The sequence below is a fragment of the Aquarana catesbeiana genome, linkage group LG03, assembly GCF_042186555.1.
Source record: "Aquarana catesbeiana isolate 2022-GZ linkage group LG03, ASM4218655v1, whole genome shotgun sequence".
Classification (NCBI taxonomy): domain Eukaryota; kingdom Metazoa; phylum Chordata; class Amphibia; order Anura; family Ranidae; genus Aquarana; species Aquarana catesbeiana.
In genome coordinates this window covers 542,840,488-542,852,699 of record NC_133326.1, presented here as the reverse complement: position 1 = coordinate 542,852,699, position 12,212 = coordinate 542,840,488, and positions in this window count along the sequence as shown.

Genomic DNA, 12,212 nt, shown 5'->3' with positions numbered 1-12,212 from the left:
AAAAAAAAAAAAAAACAAAAAAAAACACTGTCACGTGACATTAAAAAAAAGTATCGGTAATCGGTATCGGCGAGTACTTGAAAAAAAGTATCGGTACTTGTACTCGGTCCTAAAAAAGTGGTATCGGGACAACCCTAGTATTAACCATGGCTTGTTACCTGCTATACCAATAACCCCACCCTTTTCATCTAATGACCACACCACACATAACTGGAGAAATTGGCCGTAGCAGCCATTTTATTAACCAAATATAAATATCCAATAATTAACATGTCAATAACCTTTCAAAACATAACATACAGTTTATTAACGATAATGGAGCCCAAGATCCCAATAGGCATAAAACCAGAACCTGCTAGTCACTTCTAAGGCATCCAGTCACGAAACCACCAACTCGGAGACAACTAGCAGGTACCCATACACCAACTGGGAGCTGTACCTCAGACGGGTCCCTATACTATACCTTTTAAGTGCCCATATGACCTAAAAGGACCTTGCACCCCGCCAAGTGCACCACCTGCTCTCAAGGACGCTCCAGTCCTCAAAACAAAACAGGAAAAAAATTACCCCAAAATATAGGGCGGGACTCGGGAGGGTGGTGTAAGGGCTTACCTTGGTTGGAGTACATAGTGCAGAGATGTATGCTCACCCTTGCAAATACACACAGCCCACGGTAACTAGATAAAAGGCTACCTGGGCTGTGAATCTGAGCAGGGGGGCTTGACAGAGAATATACCAAAGGATTCTCAAGGTGAAGTCGTAGTCAGGGATTCCAGAAGTCAGAGTTAACAATGAACAGAGCCAGGATCACTGAATCACTCATCTTGGAACACTGAAACTTGAAAATAAGAACACAGGAAAACAGGAACCTTTGGCAATACAAGAGACAATGAACTGACACACCCCACAGGGTGAGACAGTGTTTTATACCCAGCTGATTAGATAAACTGCCTCAGCTGAACCAGGAGTGACAGGTGCTAATTGCAAAGCAAGATCCAGAGTATAGCCCTCAGTGCTGCATGGTGGACATGGCATAGCTGGAAACCAGGCTGAATAATGAACTGAGGTGTGGCTCAGAGGCAATACAGCAGGAGCAGTACAGAGAAAGTCATGGGTTCAATATCTCCTTGAGCCACCTGGGGGGTGGCCACGCCTGGCCGTTTGCATGGCACGGTAGGAACCATGACAGTTCCCACCCCCTTGGAAACGGCCTCCGGGTGTGAACAGGTAGTTTGTCATAGGCATACATGCCATATGTACAGTCTTCAACTAATTCACTGGGAAACAATGCACCAACAGAAGTGTTAGAAGACCTTTCCTTACTCTTTTTGGGCATTGTTGCTTTTGAAGTTCTTGCAAGGGAGACATTCGTCACTTGCAAACCTTTTTCAAACATCTCCATTTTCTGCGTACAGACTATGGTGCCATTCGAGGCATATGTGCAGTCAGGTGGTAGAACTTCTTTGGCAGGAAAGGATGATGTTACTGCACTTTCCACTATGGAGCTTGGGATAACTACAGGAACTGTTTTTTTGTCAGAAGGTTGCATAGTCTTTAGACCCCATGGTAGGAGCTGCTCAGGGGTATTGGTTACGGGTTCTTGAGGGACACCGGTATAGTTAACCACTGTAGTCTGGGTACCCACTTGTGACATTGAACGTGGACAAATCTTACAGCAACCTTGGCAGTTTACAGGCTGATAAGCAGGGGTAGCAGGATGGATCCTAATAGTACCTACTTGAAGAACCTTTGGCCGAGGTGGACGAGTTGGGCAGAGAGAGATAAAGTGCCCTCTTTCTCGACAATAGAAACAAAGACCACAGCCTCTCCTCTGCTCTCTTTCACCTTTAGACAGCTTGGACTGGATGATCCTGATCTCCATAGGTTCCACATCTTCCAGGGTAGGAGTGTAAATATCCTCAGGAGCCTCTAGGCTTTGTGGCTTTGGAGCTTCAAAGCTTGGCACGTACTGGAATAGCTTGAAGTCGTATTTGTACAGGGTATTCCTGTCCCTGGGTCCCCGTAGGCCACGAGAACTAGGAGCAGACTTGGAAACCCTAGTTTTCTTTGAAACTGTATTGTGAGAGTCCAGGGCAAACATGAAAGCTTTGCAGCTGTCCAAAACTGGACTCCTTTCCTGTAGTAGCTGATGAGCCCATATCTCCCACTTGGTGAAAATGGGTGTGGTTTCAGAGTAATAGTGGGCGTTGCTCTAAGGTAGTGTGGTTAGCGTCTGAGATGAACGAGGGATGGAGGGGGAGAGTGAGAGGGATGGAGGGACAGCAGGCCCAGATCCTATACAACAATAGAAATATGTGTATTCTATAAAGTTTAACAATCAGCAGATAAACACCTGGCGTTAGCACTTCATCATCCCGGCACCATGGTTGTTATGGTGTCAGGATGATTGAAGCGCATTATTTCTATTATTACATTGTAATATAAGATGAAATCATTCAACTCACCATAATGCAGAATCAGTGGGAGCCCTAAGCGTGTCACTAGCCACGTCGCCTGCCACCAGATGCCATCAGGCGTCCCCAGGGGGGTCCCTCCTTACATTCAGCCTGTGTCACATAAAATGCAGCCTGTGTCACATAAAATGCAGCCCGTGTCACACAAAATGCAGCCTGTGTCCCACCAAATACAGCCTGCCTGTGTCTCACCAAATGCAGCAGCCTGTGTCCCACCAAATGCAGCAGCCTGTGTCCCACCAAATACAGCTTGCCTGTGTCCCACCAAATGCAGCAGCCTGTGTCCCACCAAATGCAGCAGCCCGTGTCCCACCAAATGCAGCAGCCCGTGTCCCACCAAATGCAGCAGCCTGTGTCCCACCAAATGCAGCAGCCTGTGTCCCCACCAAATAAAGCAGCCTGTGTTACCACCAAATTCAGCAGCCCGTGTCCCCACCAAATAAAGCAGCCTGTGTCACATCAAACCCCCCTCCCCCGTTACTTACCTTGCTGTGTGTTGTCCTCTCCAGCGGTGTCTCCTTCCGCAGTGGCGATGGAGAGGTCAGATCCTCTCATACATCCTGTTTCCTCTCTCCCGGGCGCAATGGGAGAGAGAAAACAGGAAGTGACATCAAACTCAGATGTCAATCAAACTACTGAAGCTACTCGGCGCTTCAGAAAGCACCGCAAGGTGGGCTAAATGGCTGCAAATGAAGCGCCACGTCTGCAATCCCGTGATTGCATAGATGTGGCGCTTCCCATAAGTGCACTGTGTCCGGCATCCAAACACAGTGCATTTAAGGACCTTTTTTTTTGTCAAGTTTTCAATTTTTTTATTTATTTTGTGACTGCCTGGGGGGGGGCGGCTCCCATGCGCCCCCTATGGACGGGCCGCCACTGCCACAGTAACTAGGTAAAAGGCTACCTGGGCTGTGAATCTGAGTACGGGGGCTTCACAGAGAATTTACCAAAGGATTCTCAAGGTGAAGCCGTAGTCAGGGATTCCAGAAGTCAGTGTTGACGATGAACAGAGCCAGGATCAGAAGCCGGGGTCAGTCTTGGAACACTGAAACTTAAAAATAAGAACACAGGAAAACAGGAACCTTTGGCAATACATGAGACAATGAACTGACACAGCCCTTACTGCCGGTTCACACAGGGGCGACTTGTCAGGCGACCTAGCCGCCTGACAAGTCGCCTCCCGTTCTGTGCAATGGAACCGTTCTAATAGGAGCGACGCAAGTCGCTCCGGCTTACAAAAAGGTTCCTGTACTACTTTGGGGGCGACTTCAGGCGACTTGCATAGACTTCTATACAGAAGTCGTTTTGCAAGTCGCTGTGGAAGTCGTGTGCAGGTCGCCTCGGCCTGCCCCTGTGTGAAACGGGGCTCAAGGTGAGGCAGTGTTTTATACCCAGCTGATTAGATAAACTGCCTCAGCTGAACCAGGAGTGACATGTGCTAATTGCAAAGCAAGATCCAGAGTATAACCCTCAATGCTGCATGCTGGACAAGGCATAGCTGGAAACCAGGCTGAATAATGAACTGAGGTGTGGCTCAGAGGCAATACAGTAGGAGCAGTACAGAGAAAGTCACCTGGGGGTGGCAATGCCTGGCCGTTTGCATGGCATGGTAGGATCTGTGACAGTTGGGAAGCTGTTCCTCGCTCTTCCCCTTACAACTGAAACCACCCCCCTTTCCCGTCCCCACTCACTTCCCCTATCTCCATAACCCACTCAGCACAGCCCTAAAAAATTCCCTGACACGCCCTTTCTTTCCCTTAACTATTGGTACCCTAAGCCCCTATTAACTCCTGTCATGCTGGCCCTCCGTTTATGGCCTTGGGGTTATACTACGGGCCTCTATTTGAGTTGCTTAACATGGACTTTGCCCAGTCTAACTAACTATTTAGCCATTTCAGCTGGATAAGCAACTCGTGGAGTCTTCACAATAGTCTCTGTCCACAGACAGGGATTTCATCTGAAGAATAATCAGTCAAGTGTTTATATTGTCGCCTCATCTTAGTGATAGCATTTTTTTTTATCTAACAGACCAGAAAATGTAAATATCTTTGGTTCTTTGGTTTCTAGCTTTGCAAATAGTTTGTCTATAGTATTTAAGTATAGGTGATTCATTAAAAGTTGGGAAACAGCTGAAGTCATGGTGACCCTTTCTTCACCTTTCTCTAATAGGGCTCATGATATAAAAAATTAAAAAGATATTATTATTTCTTCTCAAAAGGTCTAACACTGCCCATAGATGGATCGAAATGTAGCTGTTTCCTGCTGAATCAGCTGAATTGTGATCCATCTATGGCTGGCCTTAGAGGTAAAGAAGACACTTTGGTGAAGTGTCTTTAACATTAAAGAACAAGTCCAGCTGAATGTGATCAACTACTCCTGGCTATCATTGTTAGAAGCAAGAACAGCATCAACAGCATCTCACCACACAATGGAAATGACTTAAAGCAGATGTAAATCCATTCACTAAAATTAGCTTGAACATGTTATTATCATATTTCTGCAGCTTTCATTAAAATAATCCCTGGAGATCCTGCCATGAAGGATCTTATTTAGGCACTTCCTGATACAGGGTGACAAGGCTCAAATTGTGTTCTGATATTTTCATCCCTTTAAACAGCTTCAGATGCAGACTAAAAGCAGCTGTGCCAACACGCATTTACAGGCATGGTCCACTGTTGTCCAGGCATGGTCCACTATTGTCATTATCTTAGCTGGTCCAAAGCAATGCTATGCAGCTGACGCTGAAGCCTTATGCCGCGTACACACGAGCGGACTTTACGGCAGACTTTGTCCTGCGGACTTTTCGACTGACTTTCTGAATGAACGGACTTGCCTACACACGATCAATCAAAGTCCGAAGGATTCGTACGTGATGACGTACGACCGGACTAAAACAAGGAAGTTCATGGCCAGTAGCCAATAGCTGCCCTAGCGTCGGTTTTTGTCCATCGGACTAGCATACAGACGAGCGGACTTTTCTTTTTTTTTTTTATCAGATAATTTTTATTGAAAAGAAAAAAAAACAAAAAAACAAGAACAAAAACATACAAAAAGCTTTCCACAATTTTGTTAGGACACATAGTGAATAAAATTATCTGACCATACGGGCCTGTACATTATGTTACTCATATAATATAATATGTACTGTAACTTCATATCAGAAATAAAAGATACGTTTGTATAATAAGGCATTTGTGATTGTATTTCTTCAGTCTTATTAAATAACATATGTGCCCTATTAACCCCCCTAGCGGTATTCCCGAGTCTGGCTCGGGGTAGATTTTCAATACCAAAAGCGGTATCCCCGAGCCAGACTCGGGATTGCATTGCAGGATCCAGGAAGAGTTTACTTACCTTGTCCCCTGGTTCCCGCGATGTCTCTCCGCTGTGATCGGCGAGCCGCTGTGTCTCGCTCGATTCACAGTGCCGAGCTCCGTTCCCTGCGAGCGTTGCGACACACGGGGACGGAGTTCTGTGGCAAATTCAAATAGTGAAAAACACAGTATAGATACAGTATACTGTAATCTTACAGATTACAGTACTGTATCAAATAATTACACATCCCCTTTGTCCCTAGTGGTCTGTCCAGTGTCCTGCATGCAGTTTTATATTATAAAAACTGTTCTTTCTGCCTGGAAACTGGAGATTGTCCATAGCAACCAAAACTGTCCCTTTACATCAAAAGTGGCTTTAGAGCAACTAGAAAACAGCGATAATAAATTAGAATCACTCGCAGAATTGAGTGATAGTGATTTGTGGGAAAATCCATCACCAAACACTAAAAGTAACGAAAGTGACAATTCTGCAACTGAGCAAATTTCAGTGTTTTTGATTTGATTACATTATTGAATAATTTTTATTATTATTATATTATTATATGTTATAATTATTTATAGTTATTTATTATATTATAATTTTTTATTTCGTTTTTCAAAATTTATCATACCCGGGATGTCTACTAGACTATGGTTTGGACAGATTTAACTGAATTATTCCTAAGAATTACAGGCCTACAATATAAAATGCCAAATTTCTGTGCAAAATAATTGTACCGCTTTCAGCACCTAAAATCTGAAATAATCATACCGCCAGGGAGGTTAGTAGAGTGCTATCCCTCTCCTCTCCCAGTCCCAAAAAGGGGGGCCACTGAGTAGAGTGGGGTACCGCTAGCCCCTAACCAGCGGGGAGCGGTAAATATACTTTATAGCGAACAGTACCCATTGGGTAAAACATAACCTAAACATTTATACTTTTGCAGGTCCTAATATTCTTGCAATATTCCTCTACCGTGGACTTCCTCTCAATACTATAAGCTAATTTGTTGTGGTGTTTATGTCGTTCTACCTCCTAGGATTCTATTTTGTACCAGGCGTAGTGGCGCCAGTCCCGGCCAGGGATCCCAGATAGTTTCAAATTTTTGTGGACTTCCTCAATGTTTGTAAGTAAGTTTTTCTTTAATAAGAGAATCATTAACGGACGTAATCCATTCTGTGTGTGTGAGGGCCGTTGTAGATAGCCATTTTCTAGCGATAAGTTTCCTAGCTAAAGTTCTAAGAATGGCAGTATATGTATGGGGTGTGTATTGTTCCTCATCTAACCAACCCAGCAGACAAAGTTTAGGGTCTGTAGTGAGGCTAAGATTCCATATGCTATTAATGGTGTTAATCACTGCTGCCCAATACCTATGCAGTTTCGGGCATTTCCATAGCATATGGATAAGTGTACCATTACAGGGGGTCCCCTACTTACAAACATCCGACTTACAAACGACTCCTACTTACAAACGGAGGGAGACAACAGGAAGTGAGAGGAAATCTACACCTAGGAAGGGAAATTCACTCCTGTAAGAGTTAATATGGGAAAAAGGTGTCACCACTGATGCTTTATCACCTATCCTTATTTCCCTAATAACCCCAAATTTTCAAAATCCAATTGTCATTGGGACAGAAAGTGAGGTGAAATCTTCTGAACAGGGGCACACACGGCAAAACAAATGTTACAGGGGTGATAACCCTTCCCTATGCTATCTACAAAACTTAAAAATAGATTTTTTGGCTGGAGCTACACTTAAAAAATGTACCTGTTCCGACTTACAAACAGATTCAACTTAAGAACAAACCTAAAGTCCCTAACTTGTTTGTAACCCGGGGACCCCCTGTATCTACAAGGCAACGAGGACATAGTGGATCATCTCTTTTGTGCCATTTATGTAGCCTCTCAGGTGTGCGATAGGTGCAATGAATAATAAATAATTGAGTAAGTTTTTGAGAGGAGGACAGTGATATTTTAAGTACATTATCTAATATGGTAGTCCATTCCTCATCCGAGATACACTCTATGTCCGCTCCCCACAAAGCTCTACAGTTCAAAGTCATCGCTTTAGACACATGACAGAGAAGAGAGCTGTATATAGAGGAAATCTGTCCCTTCCGTGATGATGCCAAGATTAGTTGTGTAATCACTGGGGACCTGGATAGTTCCCAAGTGGATGTTGTAGTCTGTGCCGCTATAGCATGCCTAAGTTGCAGGTATTGGAAAAATTAGGTATTTGGTAAGTTAAATTCTGCACGAAGTGATTGGAAATTGTGCAATATACCCCCACAATATAGTTGTGGGATATATTTCACTCCTCTTGATAACCAGTTGGAGAAGTTTTCCAATTTGTTCAATTCTGGGTAATTTCTGTTATTCCAGATACGTGACCAATTTGTGTAACCTGTGTACAAATGTTGTTTTGTTTTGTTCCATACTTTATCTATAAGCAGTAGTGTGGGGTATTGAGTCAGTGCTCCCAGTTCACCTGCCTCTATGCATTCCACAAGTTCATCACCCGACACCTGAGTGTACACAATATTTCGAATGGGGTCAGAGGATTCAGGGCAGAGCCAGCCTGTTAAATGTTGTAGCTGAGCTGCTATAAAGTAAAGAAATGGATTTGGCACCGCCAGTCCCCCCGAATCCTTTGCCTCTTGTAAAGTCTCTAATTTTATTCTTGGAACCTGTTTCTTCCATATTAAAGCACGGTAAATGGTGTTACATCTCTTAAATATGTGAATAGGGATCTAGACAGGGGCATTGTGGAGTGCATAGAGTATCTGCGGATTCCAGATCATCTTTATAAAATTGCATCTGCTGACTACGGAGAGTGGCAACTTAATCCAGCTGGTGTTTTTTTCCTGAAATCGTTTAAGTAGTGGGTCTATATTAAGCTTAATATAATGGTCTAGGTTAGGGTGTATAATTATACCTAGATATTTAAACTTATCAACTATTTTGATCTGTTCAGCAATCTGAGGTAGGGGCCCCGTTAGTGGGTCTAAGGGTAGTAATGTGGATTTGTCCCAATTTATTGTAAAGCCGGAGAAGGTTCCAAATGTGTGTATTAATTCCATAAGTTTTATCAAGGAGGTAGAGGTGTCACCGAGAAATAAAAGTGCGTCATCGGCATAGAGTGCCAATTTGTCCTCTATTTCACCCCGTTTAAATCCTACTATGTCTGGATTACCTCTTATGGCCGCTGCCAGAGGTTCTATGGCTAGAGCAAAGAGTAATGGAGATAGGGGACATCCTTGTCTGCTTCCCCTGTAAAGATCAAAGGAGGGAGACAAGTTATTATTTATCCTAATGCAAGCTTTAGGGGCTTTGTATAATAATTTGATCCAAGAAATTATACTATCCCCCCAGATTAAATTTTTCTAATATTTTCCACAAGTATTCCCATTCAACGCTATCAAACGCCTTAGCGGCATCTAGTGAGAGGATAGCTTTCTGTCCTTGATTATCAGTGGGTACTTGCATATTGAGATAAAGGCGCCGGAGATTGTTTGCCGTAGATCTATTTGGTATGAAGCCAGACTGGTCCGGGTGGACTAATTTAGATACACGAGCGGACTTTTCGACCGGACTCGAGTCCGGCGGACAGATTTGAAACATGTTTCATTTCTAGGTCTGTCAAACTTTTGAGAAAAAAAAGTCCGCTGGAGCCCACACATGATCAAATTGTCCGCCGGACTCCGGTTCGCCGGACCAAGTATGCCGTAAAGTCCGGTCGTGTGTACGCGGCATTATGACCTAAACTATATTACCATAAGTATTGGGACGCCTGCCTTTACACGCACATGAAATTTATTTGCATCCCAGTCTTATGCCCCGTACACATGGTCGGATTTTCCAATGGAAAATGTGCGATCGGAGCGTGTTGTCGGAAATTCCGACCGTGTGTGGGCTCCATCGGACATTTTCCATCGGATTTTCTGACACACAAAGTTTGAGAGCAGGCTATAAAATTTTCCGACAACAAAATCCGACCGCGTCAATTCCGACCGTGTGTGGCCAGTTCCGACGCACAAAGTGCCACGCATGCTCAGAAGAAATTCCGAGGCGGAACAGCTCGGTCTGGTAAAATTAGCGTTCGGAATGGATACAGCACTTTCGTCACGCTGCAATGTTTTAAATTGTTTAATACAGCGCACTCTTTTCTTCTTTATAATGTGAAAAGAATTAAGTAGTTTTGCTGCTCATATTCACACAGACCTCTCACAAACTTCTTTCTTTATTATTTAGCGGGATTCCCTCAATATATTTTGATTTGTCACATCTGACCAAATTTCTATTTTGTTGTTTTATTTTTGTTTTGTATTTTTTTCAAGGCTGTTTTTATTTTTTTGGGGGGTTTGTATTTTTTTCAAGGCTGTTTTTATTTTTTTTGGGTTTGTATTTTTTTCAAGACTGTTTTTATTTTGTGTTTTTTTGTGTTTTACTCCCGAATATTTTTGTGTGTGTTTTGTGTGTCAAGTTACCACAACACCATTATTATCTTGTATTATTTAATCTCAAGGAGGTTGCTTGGTGTTGGTGTCCCTTTTTAATTTCACATTGTATATTAGAAATGTACCTGCCTACTCACAAACAAACTGTCCTTTTTGAAGGAAAACACACAAAAAATTCATTTATTAAGGGCTCCGAACCAAACAAAGAGGGAGGCAATGCTGGAGAAACAGCAGAAATTGGTGAAGCCTTTGACCCGCAGGGCACACATCAATTATTTCCAGGCAAAATTGGTGGCCTGAGGAGTCCATATCTAAGGGAGTGCAGTCTGGTCCAGAAGTCCCAGAGATACAGAAAGCAGCAGATGACATCTGTGTCCCTAGGCTGTGGTCATACAAGAGGCTGCATCTTTGGCCAGACCAGACTGAACCCAGGGTCATCACTCTCTGGTCTTCCTTCCACGCTTCCTTCCACGCTGTGGCTCTGGTGTTGGAGATGTGGCAGCAGGAGGAGCAGGAGGAGGATGGGCCAACTCACTCAGGTGGGTATTGGGTGTGATTTCACCACTCACCCCCTTACTTAAGACTTTATACAGAAGGTCCTCACACAGCTTGCGTTGACCCTCCTGCATGGCCTGCAGTTTGGTGGCAGCCATGCAGGCAAAGGCCTCTTCAGGAGTGGGGGTGGCTCTGAGGGATGCAGAAGCCTCCTGAATGAGCCTGAGTGCAGAATCCTGAACGTGACTCCCCTTCCTGGGTCTTTTGTATGGAAGGCAGAGGGGAGGAACCTGCGATTCGGTCAGGCTCCTACTGGGCCCAGGCTTCTCCTGGCTGCCACTTAGCCCCGCCTCCTCCTGGCTGCCACATTCCACAGCCTCCTCCTGGCTGCCACATTCCACAGCTTCCTCCTGGCTGAGGTCTTCCTGTGTATGAAAAAGGGACATCGTTTTAGTTTTTTATTCTTCAATCACATACAATTTTCACCTCATGATTGTTGCAAATTGAATGTTAACAAATATAAAAGACTATCATTCTGAGACCAGCATTTTTCATTCTTGTCCCAATTATTTTTGCCCACTACTGTCTATTGAGATGTAAAACACTTTATTAAATTAGCAATTAGTGATCAATAATAACATCTAGTAAACATCATTTCTTTATTGACCAGAAATCTGTAGAAGAATGCTATACCTGACTCCATCTGGGCTCCTCCACTTCTTCCTGGCTGGAAGTCCCAGGTTGGACATCGGAAGCCTCGGCTGGGGTGGAAGGAAGAATAAAAAAAAGGGTTGAGAGGGATTCCCTGACTCCAGTCTGGTCTGACAGAAATCGCAGTCTCTAATAGTACCACAGCCTGGGGACATAAATATACTGCTTCTATGTAACTATGTAACTATGTCATCTGCTGCAGCTCTGGATCTCTGGGAATCCGTGACCTTCTTGCGCTCCCTAAGATAAGTGCTCCTCAGGCCACCAATTTTGGCTTCACCAACTCCAGCAGTTTCTCCAGCGCTGTCTGCCTCTTTTGTTTATGATTATAATGTGGGTGTTTCACCTGCCACAGACAGGGCAGCTCCCTGTACTTGTCTATGAACAGGGGGAGGAAATTGTGGTCATTGAAGCCATCCATTTTATCTGCAAGACACAACACAAGACAAACCCTAATGTCAGGCAAAACTCTCCTAATCTTGTTACAATATAGGCCTCAATGTAGAAGCAGTATAGGCCCAAATTTAGATCTTACCTTCATTATCACGATCGGCGCCTCCGATACTCCTTCCTCCGCTCACAGATCGTACGTACTATGCACGCGTGTTACGCTTTACACACACTGCGCATGCATGTAACTCCGCCCGCCCCTGACATTCTTTCTAGTCTATTCCCCGCCCCTTTTCGTTCGGCGCAGTGGGTGAAGAGCACATGGCGGAGAAACAGCAGGTGCGTGCTAATTACAGCAACGAGGAGGAGGGGG